We start from the raw sequence: 15347 nt of genomic DNA on the forward strand, positions 1-15347 counted from the left end.
TCGTTATTATTATTTTGTTGAATTTGATAAAATGTACAGATTTATCTATTTCTTTTGATTTTTTTATTAAAAAAATCATCGCAAAGTAAATTATTTTTGGAAAATTATTTAATATCATATTTATTTTTATATTAGGTTAAAAATATAGAAATATGTAAACTTGAAATTTAACAGAAGTAAATAAAATTAAATTAAAAAAATATATATAAATAATTTTTTTTAATTTAATACCTAAGTAACTGTATATATCCTACCCATAACAGTTCCTCACTCCCAAAAATCACATAGCTGTTCTTATGAATAAAAATATCTTATTACTAAGGGAAAACAAAACGTGAAGGAGTTTCCCATTGCCTCCTTCCATGAGCCAGTTATAATGTTGCATACAATCACATACTAAGTTAGTTAACAACATACTAAGTATAGTGAAATGTAGGTGATATTCAGATCTAAGAGAAGTTATCATTCTGTTCAGGGGGTTGGGCAAATGAAATGCTCTCAGAGAAAGCAACTTATGATGCTTTACATGTACCATAATCATAAGAAAGATTGTAACTGAAGTGTAAAGCAACAAGTTTGTATATACCTTTTTATATTATATGTGTTGTCTCCACTTGATATAGTATGAGAAAATATATTATAATGACATGTGTGAGGAATCGATTGATTTTATTTATAATTAATACACCACATAAAGTACTCTTGTTGGAAAATGATATAGATATTTTTATAGTGGATGTAAACCTGGTACCTCTGAATGAAAAAGGTATGATGCTACTGCTCTACCAAAGAGATCCATCATATAACTGACATATGTTGGTTCATTAGCGCAACAGAATAGAAAAACACTGTATATAGATAATATTTGAATGAGATGTAATTAACCAAGGTTTTATTTACGTACTGGCCTAAGTAACTCTAGAAGCTACAATACATTTTTATAACCATAACATGACATATCTTTCAAAATTTAAAAGCTGTATTTCTTAAAAATAATTTCTATAATTTTGATAAAATGTTAGTATGTTTTATAGTCATGAATAGTGTAATATTTTTGAACAAAGTTTAGCATCATCAAACAATTTTCATAAAATTATTGGAAAAATCAATTTTTTTAGTTTAAAAGATATTATTATCAGTTACTTTTTCAGAAATATTTCTAATTTTTATTATTAGGGGCTCGGACTATCTGAAAGAGGTCCCAAAATCACAGAAAACAACTTTTCTTTTTCAAATCAACAATTTTCGAAGAAGTTTACTTTTTGAAATATGGCTCTAAGTCATTCCCCTAACTAACTAAAAGTGTTTATACTAAATTTTAAAAAAGGACTTAATTGTAAAGAATAAATCTTGTTTAAAAATATAAATGTTTGAAATAATTAAATTAACCAAATTTTATAAATATGATAATGTACTTCGATCACTTACAACCATCTCAGTGTCATAAGGAATTGAGAAAACTTTAAAGTCAGTTATTAAAATCATTCATTTATAAATTTGATTTAATTTGAGTTTCAAAAGTTAACTGTCTTAAATAATTTTCATTATCTACTGTCACAAACAAAAAACTGAAAATAAATCTTCAAAAAGAGGTACTATAGTGATGAAAAAAAATATCTATATGTACGTACAGATGTATGTTCATGAAGTTATTTAAAAAAATGAATGTTTATAAATTTATGGATTAGTTTAAAAACTAAAAGCAGAAAGTATAATTTTATTACTGAAAATAGTTTATTAATGATATATATGTATGTATGTATGTATTTATATATATATACATATATACATGTGTGTGTGTGTGTGTGGTACAAAGTTGTTGAGTGAACAAGAGTTTTCAAAAATTAATCACATATATAAACAAGAGTAATTTAAAAAAAAAAAATCTTACCTGATATATCTCCTGAAATAGATGTTTAAGAAACATTCGTCGTACTTTTTTTCTATTATTTTTAATAATAAACAAGAACACAAATATTTACCGCAAATAATTAATTGTCTACATATTGTAAAATTATTTTAAATTTTAAAATAATTATCAAAAGATGTAATTAAAACAATTCTGATTTACTAAAAATATATGTATATAAATAATAATTATAAAAATGTTTAAAAATTTTAATAATATGCTCGAAATTAATTTAAAATGTAATAATATTTCTTCTAATATCAACACACTGTAACATAGAATGTAAGCGTTTTGAAAATAAAAGAATCGGCTCGTCTACCACGCGCATAAACTCTCAGGTCTAAAGAACGTTTGATAAAACTGTTACAGAATTCGGCTTTTTTAAATAACAAATATACTAACACAAAAACAACCTCCACTCTTCAGCTACTTACCAACGCGCTCACGATTCTGCGCATACATACATATACAAACCAGACAGGTTTAACGAGCAAAACAGTATTAACTATTATTATACTGTTTATAGTAGTAATATAGAACAGTAATCATTACTATTATTACAAAACCATTCAATTCCAGTTGATAAACAAACAAATAGAAATTACAATCTAAATTGTAAGCTGCGGCATTAGTAATTATATTATTAAAATAAGAAATGCAACGTAAATCAGAATAAAAATAATTACTATAACCCTGATTGTACAATTACTTACGTTCATCAACAATTTTTATTTTTTTTATTTTATTAAAACAAAAGAAAATACAGTTTATGTAACCAATCTTTTATGTTGTTATTTATTTTATATTTGTTGATTATCCATTTTATCTTTTTAAATCGCAACCAATAATTTAATCAATTTACGTATTGTATTAAATTGATTTTAATTTTTGTAATTAAATTAATTTACTTATATTTATAGTCTCTTAAAAAACTACGACTTAGAAAAATAAATACTAATGGTAATTTTAGAAGTCAATAGTTCATATTTACCTTTCTAGCATGATTCAACTCGCTCAGACATGGATGAGTTTCGGCATTGTTTTTCCGTTATAACCTTTCATTGTATTCAGAAAACTGGTGTTTCATTTTTTGCTTGTCGCTTCAACTTAAGCATAAAATGAGCAAGTTTTATACTCGTTTTCCGATCTCCGCGGCGGAGTAGTTGCGTTTCGGCCTTTCATCCGAAGATTCCGGGTTCGAATTCCAGTCAGACATGACATTTTTCATACACTACCAAACTTCCATTTCGTATTCCCCCCCTCCAAAACACAGGCAGAGCCAGTTACCCTCGATATCACGTAGAATCATTTCACGCCGTATTCGGTATTCGATTTGCGATAAGAATCGTCATCTCGCTTGAAAATGAAAATTGTTTCTGCGACCCATCATCGAGGATAACTCCTGTTTCACGACTCGATTACGTCTTCTACGCTTCTTTCAGTCTTTGATGATATCCTGGACCCTTACAAAAGATTATTTCCTGGATTAAAACCGCTACATCTCTTTTCGAACAACCAGTGGTAGGAATAAATACGCGCATTAGTTAGAATCATCGAATTAAATAAACGATAAAATATTATATTTAAATAAAATGATAAATATTTTAAATTATGTTTTGTGTGTGTATATTAGTCGTGGATCAGAACAACCTATAGTCGTCAGCTTTTTTCTGTTAATTCTATGCTTCTAAAACGTTATCAACTTGTTCTTTATTTTAAAATGTTTTTAAATATACGGAGCAATCTGTAGGGACCTCGATTAAATTAATAAATTATTAATGTTCATTAAAAATTATAATTCTTAAATTTATTTAATATTTTTGTATGTAATATTTTCCATTCTACAACTCGAACAAAAATCCTTAACTCTAAAGATATTAATTTACAGATTAATCAAAGTTTAATTTTCTATTACTTTATAAAGTTGTTATTATAATAATACGTGTTGGATAGCACGATTTTTTATTTATTTTCATTAATACTACACTTTTTCGTTTGTTATTATCGATGTCGGTTTGCGATACAGTTTTATGGCTTTCTTCCCAATTTTATACTTGTAAGCAAGCACGTAGATTGCAACTTTAGGAAGGGAAGCAAGGCAACTAATGAGATTTGTTTACTGTAGGAGTTATTTTTTTTTACTGTAATTACATTAAAATAAAACATCAAAGTCAGTTCCAGTTTTCTAACAGTTAATACTATTAATTAAATCTTCGTACGTAATAATATTTTTTTTAAAAACTATTATAATTTTTTTTTTTTTAAGTTATGTACCCGCAGGTTAATTTGATATTAATTGTAAGATTACATTAAAAAATAATGATATGTTAGAATATATTACTGTATAATTTATCAGAATCTAAACAAAAATAGATAATTCGAAAATAAAACCGTAGTATTATTATTTATTTACTGGCAGTTTACATTAATAGGCACATTAAATTAAATAATGTAATGGACGCATTAAATTTTTGTATTTTAATTCCAGTGTATTAATATTCGTGTTCAATTATTCTTTCTTTTGAAATGTATACATAGGTACTTCGATAAAAGGGCGCCCAAAAATGATTTCATTGTTAAAAAATTGATTTAAGAAAAAATTAAAGTGATTTTAAGTGCCCGTAATAAAAAGTCCGCAAAACCGACTACATGAACTAAAATATACTCTCATTTATTTGATGATTAAAACAAAACGTGCATGATTTAATGTGTATATATATATATATATATATATATATATATATATATATATATATATATATATATATATATATATATATATATATATATATATATATATATATATATATCTTTAAATAAAGTAATGAGGCTGATTCAAAAAAACGTTTTATTTAGAATCCAATTATATATGGACTATATCACTTTCGATATAGATACCTTGGGAAACCACGCAACGCTTCAAACGGGTTTCCCATTCTTCAAAGCAGTGTTGGAACTCAGAAACCAGAATATTCCTCAGATGGCCGGTTACATTTTTTTTTAATGTTTTCTACTGTTTCAAAATAGTGTCCTTTGAGGTGTTTTTTATTGAGTCGGGAACAGGGAATAGGGACTCAAGTCAGGTGAATAAGGTGGTTGAGGAATTATAGGAATGTTTTTCTTTTCCAAAAATTCATTAATTGAGAGTGCAGTGTGACAAGGTGCATTGTCATGATGCAGAATCCAGTTGTTTTTTATGGCTGGTCTCATGCGGGCAACTCTTTTTCGCAGTCTTTCAAGAATTTCTCGGTAAAAATACTGATTTACAGTCTGTCCTGTAGGCAAAAACTCCTTATGAACAATGCCATTACTATCGAAGAAACGAATAAACATGGTTTTGATTTGCTCATTTTTGCTTTTTTGGGGGTTGGTGAGTTTAGAGTGTGCCACTCCTTGCTCTGGCGTTTTGTTTCTGGGTCGTACTCAAACATGCAAGATTCATCACCAGTAATAAAATGTTTTAGAAAATCAGGATCAGTCTCAATTCGCCGTAGAAGATCGCGGCACACTTCCAACCAGTTGTTTTTCTGTTCAAAAATGAGGTTTTTTGGGAAAAATTTTACACAAACTTTTTTCATGTACAATTCGTTTGTCAAAATTTGATAGACTGTTGTAAGGTTCAAATTCAATTGTTCTCCAATCATTCTAACAGTTAATCCCCGGTCGTTACGTATCAAGTGTGATTCGCTCAATATTGCCGTCACGTTTTGACATTAACGATCTTCCAGGACGTGGATTGTTCGCAACTGATTCCCGGTCGTCTGAAAATGCTTTAAACCACCTAAAAACTTGGGCTCGTGCGTCATCTCCATACTCCCTTTTCAATTTTGAAAAAAGTTTCAGTAACATCTTCACCGAATTTAACACAAAACTTGATTGAACAACGTTGCTTATAATTAGTATCATTCATTTTTGTAACGAAAACAAAAACTCGTTTCACGAAAAGTTTGTTTACGTCTGACGTGGCAACAATAGACTAAAATCAGCAGTTCATATAATCATACGATTATTAACTTTACAGTGTTGCTACTTTGACTACCAAAAAAATCTAGTCTCATTACTTTATTTACAGATCTAGTGTACATATATATGTATATATCAGACTTAGCATAGTTTAATCCAAGCCAACGATATGGTCTTTATTATTCGTGGTCTAGCCACACCTGCACAGCGTAAAAACCATTTCGCAATTCACAATATAAATATAAACATATCATAACGAATAACTTTAAATACTTTATTTTTCACAGTTACTTAAGCTAAACTTTACAAACTTCCAGTTGAAAAACACAGTAAAAATCTAAATAATTATTTCGAGTAGATAAAGTCTAACGCATGTGATTCGTTTCCTAAAAGAAAAATGATTGTTCAGGAATCGTATAAAAATTACACGTAGAAGATTAAAATCAAAATTAGCCTATTAATCCGTCGCGACACTTCCTTTTAGAGTTTGAGGTGCTTCCGCAATGAATTTGTGTATTTCTGGAGTATCATTTCTGCTCGGTAAACTCCTAATTTGATCACTGGATCATAGTTTGCTAAAAAATATAAAACCGGTTAAAATAATAAAAAAATTAGAAGTGTACGAAACACCATTCAGGTTTAGGTAAAACCGGCTAGGTCGGTTAAATCTTATGCAAAATAAAAAAACTGACGACACAGTTGTAGGACTTTCCCGTCACGCGGCATTTTTTTGATGCACGGCTAGACAAATAATTAAAAATATCTATCATTTTATTTAAATACAATATTTTTTGTTTATTTTGTTCAATGATTATAACTAAAGCGCGCGCGCATACCGTATTTCATTCGCGCGGGTGTAGCGGCCACTTTAAATGCATTTTTACACTTTAAATATTATTCATTTATTTAAGTCTGCCGCTCGCCGGTGACGTCACAACATAGCAAACCACTACAGCAGATGTACTGCAGTGCTACTCTAGTGCTCCTTGTGGTGAAGGGGAGTACTATTAACGCAGTATACCCACCTAGCCATTAGTTTATTTAGAGAATTCCTTGTGGTATGGTGTGGGTGCGATTTTTCTATAATTTTTGTTTGAAATATTATTTTTTTTAATTGTTAACAAATGTGTATAAGAAAAAGACCTTGATTAGGCGAAATACTCGAGATACTGTGGGTGATCTTGCTGTACAGCATCACCCCCATGACCTTTTAAGTTGAAAATTTAATGGCACCAATACGCCATATATAGAAATAATCTTACCAAGTTTGGTCAAAATCGGCCGAAACACCCCGAACACACACACGTACATACGAAGATCCGGAAAATTTCCATCCGGTTTTTTGGAACCCTTAGGTGTCAAAATGTCAAAATCTGGTGAAAACCGCATATGTCCAAATTGGATCGATTATAATACTTTCCCTTCTACTACTACAGCGGTAGACGGGAAAGTAAAAGGAATTATGAGAAAAAAAATCTAACTGTAGACTTTCATGGTGTAATTGTAGCCTCTCAGCCTTCCCTTTATAATTCTCGGGACCTAATTCCGGCCAGACTATGCGTTTTCACACTATAGAAAATTTCCAATTTCTATTCAAAAAAAAAAAAAAAAATACCGATGGTTATATTATTGAAAGCGAATGAAATTAGCGAAATATTTTTTAATTAACAAATCTTCAATAAAATTTAAGATACGGAAAACCACAAAATAAATAAACTGTAAGAAAGAATCCCTAGTGAATACTTGAAGACGATTTAGTCAGTGAGTATGAGTACAAAAATTTGTATACAACAGCGGAAGAACTAAATTTAGTGGTTGAACCGAGAAAGCGAAGTCGTTTTAATAATCAGGGTTCTGGGATAATGTGCACGTATTTGTAAAATTTACTATTCTGCTTTATAACATCCGCCTACGAGAGGGTTGTCTCCTTGCGTACGTGACATATTAGCATAAGTCAGCCTTTTTAAGAATAAGTAGTTCGTCGAAGAGAGAAAGAGAGAGCGAGTGAGGGAATGTGAGAGGGACAGATTGTTAATATTCACTCTCTTACTCCTACTGAGTATAATTTTTTTTATACAATCAATTAGTTCTAGAATTACACTTTTTAGTTCTAGAATTAACAAAGAAAGAATCGTAAACAGAGCAAGAGAATGAAATTTTCTAAATTGTGTTCATTAAATTTTAACAAATTATATTTAACAATAGTATTAATAATACTTGTAAAACTAAACAAAAAATATCGTTACGCAAAATGGCAGTTTCTCCTTCGTTCTCTCCCTGTCCGTCATTTTGTTATTTTTATATAAAAATTTATATCTCATGTTCGAATACCCGAATCGCATTAATATTTGGTGAGTGTCTTGGTAATAAAGTTTTAAAATATCAAAAAATCAAGACTTAAATACCTTCAGATATTACAAAATGGCGGCCATTTTATATATCAAAATTTATGTTATTTGATAAAATATTAAACTTTTTATTTTGAACAAAATGGCATTTTATTTTTAAAAATAGGTTAACAAATAAACGAGTTATGGTAAAATTGATGATTTTTTTTTTTTATTCTCGGGTTGTGATGCTCATAGACTACCTGGATAAAGGGCAGGACTATAATTACGGAGAATTACACTTCATTATTGGCCCGATTGAAGGATCCTATTCGGTCTAAACGTTCACATCTGGGAAAATCGAAACTGCTTTTTCACCACGATAACGCGCCTGCTTATACATCTCAGGTTGTTGTTGCAAACTCTATGAGCTACGCTTCGAATGATTTCCCATCCACTGTATTCGCCAGGTTTGATTCCCAGCGATTACTTCCGCTTCCCAAGCCTGAATAAATGGCTCGTTGGACGAAAATTCATTTCAAATGATGAGGGTCAAAGCTTATGAAAATTGTTTAATATAATTTAATATTCCTTAGGTAAGAAATTTTCTGAGAATGTGGGTTTTATTTAGACCCCCATAAAAATGTGGAGGCAAAAAAAACACTTTTTCTTTTTTGTCGTTCCTAAACTCAAAATAGTATTCTTGCAGGGAATTAACAATTCATTGCACTACTACACGTATATAACTTTGGTAATGAATTTGGGCAATTCAACTCAGGGGTGAAGGACAATTAGCCTAATTACTTTGCTTTTTTTGACAGTTATCTTTTAGTATTTTCAAACTGGATTAGCCAATCTCGATGAAATTTTGTACAGAGATTTTTTGAATACAGGTCAATCATGCCATTATTTTGGTTACAATCAGTAAAGGAAACGGAAAAAGACAATTACCGTAGATTCGGTTACCTTAAAACTTAACTCATGTAGTAGAATATTCTGTTTTAGTAATTTTTTACTTGAATATTTAGATATTTTAATGTTCTACTTAATTTTAAATGATATCGGGAGAGATGACGACTTCCTTTTCAATATTGTTACAAGAGAATGTTGTAACCTATGTATCAATAGATCCAGAAGAAAAAACGGTAAAGTGTAGAAAAACCGGCACTGCGGTTAGCCACAATCAAAAAAATTCAAAACACAACCCTCTGCAAAATATTTGGGATTTTTTGGACACTTTTAGTTCAGTTGATTGCAATCAAAAGAGAAGGTGCACAACTAGATGTTACAACAGTCCTAAATCCAAAATTTCAACATCCTACGGATAATAGTTTTTGAGTTATGAGAGATACAAACTTACGTACAGACGTCACGCCGAAACTAGTCAAAATGGATTCGGTAATGGTCAAAATGGATATTTCCACAGAAATCTGAAAACCGAAATTTTTCGCGATCACAATACTTCTATACTTCTTTTATTTCGTACAAGGAAGTAAAAAGGTGAACCCTCGCTCCATAAGAAAAAGATCTACTTGTTCAAATATTGCTTTTCCTAGTTAAATTTTGATAAAATGCATAATCTTCAACGAGTTTAGAAAAAAATAAGTTCCAATAAAAAAAATAAAATATTTATAAAACATATTACCTGTAAATGCTATTTGATAATTAAACTAATTGTCTTTAACTTCCGCTTCTTAGAATTTTTTTATTATGCGAACGAATGCAGTTTTTTCTTAATTTGTAAAAGAAATACGTTTCGTTGATTAAGAAAGGTTTAAAATTAAAATTAAACCTTTTCATAAAATTTATAGAAAAATATTATGAATTCTAATTTTTGACCGATTTATGTTTTTTTTATAAGCTTAATCAATTATACCAGTAAGTACAGGAAATCGATTTTTTGCTTCACGACCAGTATAATCCTCTCATAAAAATTTTAATGACAGACATTGAAAACTAAATTTCAAGATATATATAGCGATTAAAAATCATTTTAATTAGACGACAGTCGAATCTCCCCCGGGGGACGCCACGGGATCGTATCGAATCGGATAGAAGAGAGCCCGGGTGATAACGCGGGCGCTGAGTGCATGCCATAGGGATTGGTTCCGGTCACTGCGTGACTAGAGGGAGAGGTTTTTAGCGGGTGTGAGCCCCGCACTGCCGTCAGAGCAGGCCTGGCGGCGGCTGTTACAGAGCTTTTTCCTCCCCCTACCGGAAAAAAAAATTCGACGACAGTGAGTATTTAAACATCGTGCATCGTTCGTTTATATGCAGTCATTTATATCGTATATATAAATTACCAGAAAAGACTAAACAAGTTAATACACACCTATTTATACATAGGGTGTGTAAAGTGGCTTGTGACGTAAACAAATTATTATTATTATCGTTAAAAAAAATGATGTTTTGAACGAGCTTCCTATACAATTCCAGTTCTCCATTTTACCCGAACCGGTTATTCTGAGAGACAAGACGCGACCTTAATACGTAAATATGTTATATAATAACAGTATGTTATTGAACTTGACCCAACAGAATTCGTAACCGAAGGTCTTCTGTACGCTTAAGTGCAAGCGGATAGATGATGATTTAAACGTATTTATAACATCTATTCATAAATTAATAACATATTTTTGTGGTTTAAGAACAAAATTATAGTAGAATGAAATAATAATAAAATATTAAATAATAGTCGTGAATTTCCTTCTAATCCAATTAAATTGCCAAATGTTTACGTCGAAACAGAAGTATGACGTCAATATTTCCATTTACGTCATTACAATACGTTTATTTAGCAATAAATCAAACAAAATTTAAAAAAAATAAAAATTTATAATAATACTGAAATAAATATATATATAAAACAGATATTTATTTGTATGTTTTTTTTTTTTTTAAATTACTTTATTATGAATATATAAGTTTCTTTAGATGGTCGATACAGATAATATTCAAGTACCGCAAAAATATTACATTATTAAAAAAAATTATAATTCCTATATTTTTGCTTAATTATTAAATACAAAAAAAAACTAATGACAACTTCGTCTGACGTAAAACAAAATAACTGAATTATTAAAAAAAGGAATATATTCGTAAACTAATAATTTTTGCCTAAGAAATTATTTCAATATCAAATTCAGATTTATTATATTAAAATGTAAAAATGAACACACACATATATATATATGTATGTATGTATATTCTATCGTTATCGTGCATTAATAAATTTGCATTTAAAATTGTTTATTTCATGAAATAATTAAGTGCATAAACGGGAAGAATTAAATACTTGTTTGTTCTATATAAGACTCTTTGTATATAACAAATATTAAAAACTCATAAACCGTATGAGTACTGAGGACAAATTCAATCGTTTTTATTTTAAATTTATAAATAATTACCTTATACAACAACTTTAACACGTCATAAATGGAATTCAATAAAATTTTATTTGATTTCCCTCTCTTTAACCCTCTGAGTACACAAATGGAAATGTCTGCAGAGGCAGTTGCATCGGTGGCATCCTGACATAGGCCAAATTGATGACTTTGATTTGTTATCAGGTTTAGAGGATCTAAAAGACAAACTCCAGTAAAGCCCATCAGGGATTTGATGGGAGGGGTCGTGCGGCGATCGGGATCGTTATAAGATGGGTGTCTTCCCCTACGGGTTTCAGCATGGTAAAATTTTGGGGTCAATATTTTCAGGGGGAGGTTTTTTTGGGTTAATTTTCTAAAGATTTTGCAAACATAATCTCCCTTTACATTAAGCTCAGTGTATGCGTATATGTTTATCTTACTATTTTCATAAAAATGTTGCCCTAAAATTCTCCTTCCCCAAAAATCGAAAAAGCTATCTTTTTATTATTGCAGCATATTTTTTAGCCGATTTTTTTTTATCTCTTCAGATTTGATTTTTTGAATTCTTCAGAACTTTTAATATTTAAAGTTCTGAACTTTTAAAGATATTAAATTAAGTTCTGAACTTTTAATAATTTTAAATTACGATAAAATACCATTATAATTCCCCCCCCCCCCACGACATAACTAAAAAATAAATCTTACGTAACGATTTATTTAGTTTGTTCCATTTAACATAGTAAACGTAGAAAAATAAAAAAAAAAATTCTTGTAAGGTGATTTTGAAAGCGGGGGGGGGGGCAGCAGAAAAAAATAAAAAATGTAGATTTTTTAATTTTTTATTTTATTTTATTTATTTAAACATGTAATAATAATTTTACTACAAAACTTCATCATAAATTACCCCCATTCCAAAAAAAAGAAATAATACTTTTTTATGTAATTATTTTTCCACTATATATGAATAAATAACCAGGATAATACTACAACTTTATTTACAGATTTTTGATTAAATAATAAACAGCGATATGCGAATACCTTTAACAATGATAAGTTAACCTGTTTTACAGACAGCGATAAACGACTCGAAGGATTTAAACCGCTTAGATTATGAAAAACACCTGAAAATATTGCATAATTTTCCCGGTTTCGCTCTTGACAGATTTTTATTTTAAACTAAAAAAGTTATTAATATCAGTAAAATAATAATAATAATAATAATTATTATTATTACTTAAAATCGATCAAATTAATTCCGAAACAACAGAAAATTCTGGAAATCAATTTTAGATAAAGATTTTAGAAATCATCGGGGCCAAATGTTGTAATATTTATCTCATGTAAAATAAATAACCCATTGCATGATTTCCTTATAAGGAAAATTTTTAATTAAATTCCCTGCCTTAAATGATCAGTTAAATGTTAGAAAAAACTACTTACTATTTACTAGCCAATGCCCACTCTTGGCTGTTGAGCCATTTTGTGACGCGCTGACCAATATAGACGGGCTGATGTGTAAACGGGGCCTTCATCATCCCTCTGCAAGTGATCCAGAGATCTGCAGGTCCCCAGATGGTCTGCATCCATAGTTTCGTGGCCGCAGAGTTGGCATGCTGGAGAGTTCCGATGTAGGTGCGAGGCCAGATAGTCCGGTTTTTAATCTAACTGCAGCAACGTTGGTTGCTCGAGGGAGGCTATAGCTTATAAACTTATAGAAAACTAATAAAATGTAAAATAGTAACTTTCACCCCTGTTTATTAATTGATTTAAACAAATAAGGGGACATTTTGTTCACAATATTAGCCTTAATAATTAATTGATTTAATTATATAAAAAATTAATATTTACGGAACTAAATAATGAATACAAAATTGGTCGCCATTATGGAATTTTCTATTTTTTTTTTAATTTGTAGAAAATATTGAATACATGTACACTAAATTTCCATTCTTAAATTAAGTATAAATCCATTCTTAAATTATAAATTTTTATTGAAAAAACACAAAACAATGCGGAAAGTAAATGAAGCAAGATAAGGGATTTGTCCTTATGAACTTGATTGTTATTTATTTTTCCTAAATCAGTTCCTTAATCACCTCTACGAAATCCTATCGGGGGAGGAAATATGGATACCCTGATGCCCCTTTATCCGATAGGGTCAAAAAGCAAGAAAAAACTGGGATATGTATATTGGCAAATTCAACTTTTTGATCAATGAGTTTTCGAGACATGAGGAAAAAACTGTTCAGAAATAATGTTGAATATCTTCCATCCCTAAACTGAATTAACTTTGGTTTTTCAAATAACTTTCCTATTGTATTAAAGCTCAATTTTTTGCGATCAGTATACAAAATATCAAAAATTCAAAATGGCAAAGATTACCACCTCTCGCCCTTTTTTAATTTTCAAAAATTTAATGCCATCAATGCATAAAAATTGTTGAGCCATTTTTGAAGAATTTATGTAGACAATCGCGTTGCCATTACATAAAGTGTCCCATTTGAAACGCCCTATTTTTATTCTGCTAGTATAAATTAATAAATAGGAATGAATGTTGTTTGTTGCCAGCTGCCAACCGGTGGATACCGGTGTTCTTTGGTGGTTGGATTTCAAATAATCACACATCTCAAGAATGGTCGACTTGAGACTGTACAAGACTACAGTTCAGTTACATTAATTTATATCATCCTCTGAAGCAATAACTTACGGTGGTTCCGGAGGCTAAACAGATAAAAAGAAAACGTAAGAGGTGCCAATCTTTAGCTGAACTGTACCAGTTTTGTTGAAAAATTGTGATTTTGGAAATTCACGCCAGGTGTCTAAGTGACTACAGTAAGATTAAAAATAACGACACTTGCAGAAAAAGCACAGGTCGTTTGGTGGTAATCGGAACTTCAATCAATAGTGGTTATGCAACGACGATTATGTACGAGAGATACCCCGCCAGATGCGAAGAGAATTAGGCATGGAAAGAGAACATTTTGGAGACTGGTTAGCGGCTAAAAAGCACGGAAGTGGCCGACACAGGGTATCCAGAAGAGAACGTCGAACGTATCGCAGAAACATTTCAAAGAAACCCACGTAAATTCATTTGCAAAGCTTCACGGGAACTGAATATCTCAAAATCAACCGTCCATAGAGTTGTGCATAAGCGTCTGAAATTGTAAGCAGACAAGTGCAATTGCTCCAAGCACTGAAAACACAAGATAAGCGGAAGAGAGCGGCTTTTGAAGAAAACATGTTGGAACGCATTGATCAGAATCCTAACTTTCTGTCATCGATTATGTTTTCCGATGAGGCCACATTTCACATGTCAGTCTACGTCAATCGTCATAACATAAGAATATGGGGGTCAGAACCTCCTCGTGAGGTAAGTGAGTTTGAGAGGAACATCCTAAACTTAATGTAGGTGGTGAGGTCTCATGGAAGATGCAGTCATAGGACCCTTCGTCTTTACTGAAGGTACTGTAACGGGCACTTCATATCTTGACACGGGGCAGTTTGCGTTCACACAAATTGAGCATAAACATCCTAATATCCTCTTCTAGCAAGATGGGGCTTAGCACCGGCTACCTGAGGTAAGATGAAAGGTTGAATGCTTCCTGGTAGGTAAACTGTAAGAAGCGGTTCAATTTCCTGCCTCCAGATCGCCAGACATAACCCCTCTGGATTTCTTCTTCTGAGGTTATGTCAAAGACAGAGTGTAAACGACAAAAGTAGCAAACATCCAGAAGCTGCGTGAAAGCGTTTGGAATGAATGGCCTCCTTGCTCCCCTGATTTTT

The 15347-nt window shown here is 30.8% G+C and overlaps 1 protein-coding gene across 2 annotated transcripts in view; it reads right to left on the bottom strand.

Annotated features, from left to right (window-relative positions):
* LOC142330080 (alkylglycerol monooxygenase-like) overlaps positions 1-15347 on the bottom strand; it is a 147317-nt gene that overhangs the window by 51004 nt on the left and 80966 nt on the right. The window contains exon 1 of one of the 2 annotated variants that reach the window (XM_075375129.1): positions 1892-2381. The exons of the other annotated variant lie outside the window; for it this stretch is intronic. The gene's annotated coding sequence lies outside the window, so the exon portion shown is untranslated. Of the gene's footprint in view, positions 1-1891; positions 2382-15347 lie in introns of those variants that run through there. 2 annotated transcript variants of the gene reach the window in all.

The sequence above is a fragment of the Lycorma delicatula genome, chromosome 9 (genome assembly GCF_047948215.1).
Source record: "Lycorma delicatula isolate Av1 chromosome 9, ASM4794821v1, whole genome shotgun sequence".
Lineage (NCBI taxonomy): Eukaryota > Metazoa > Arthropoda > Insecta > Hemiptera > Fulgoridae > Lycorma > Lycorma delicatula.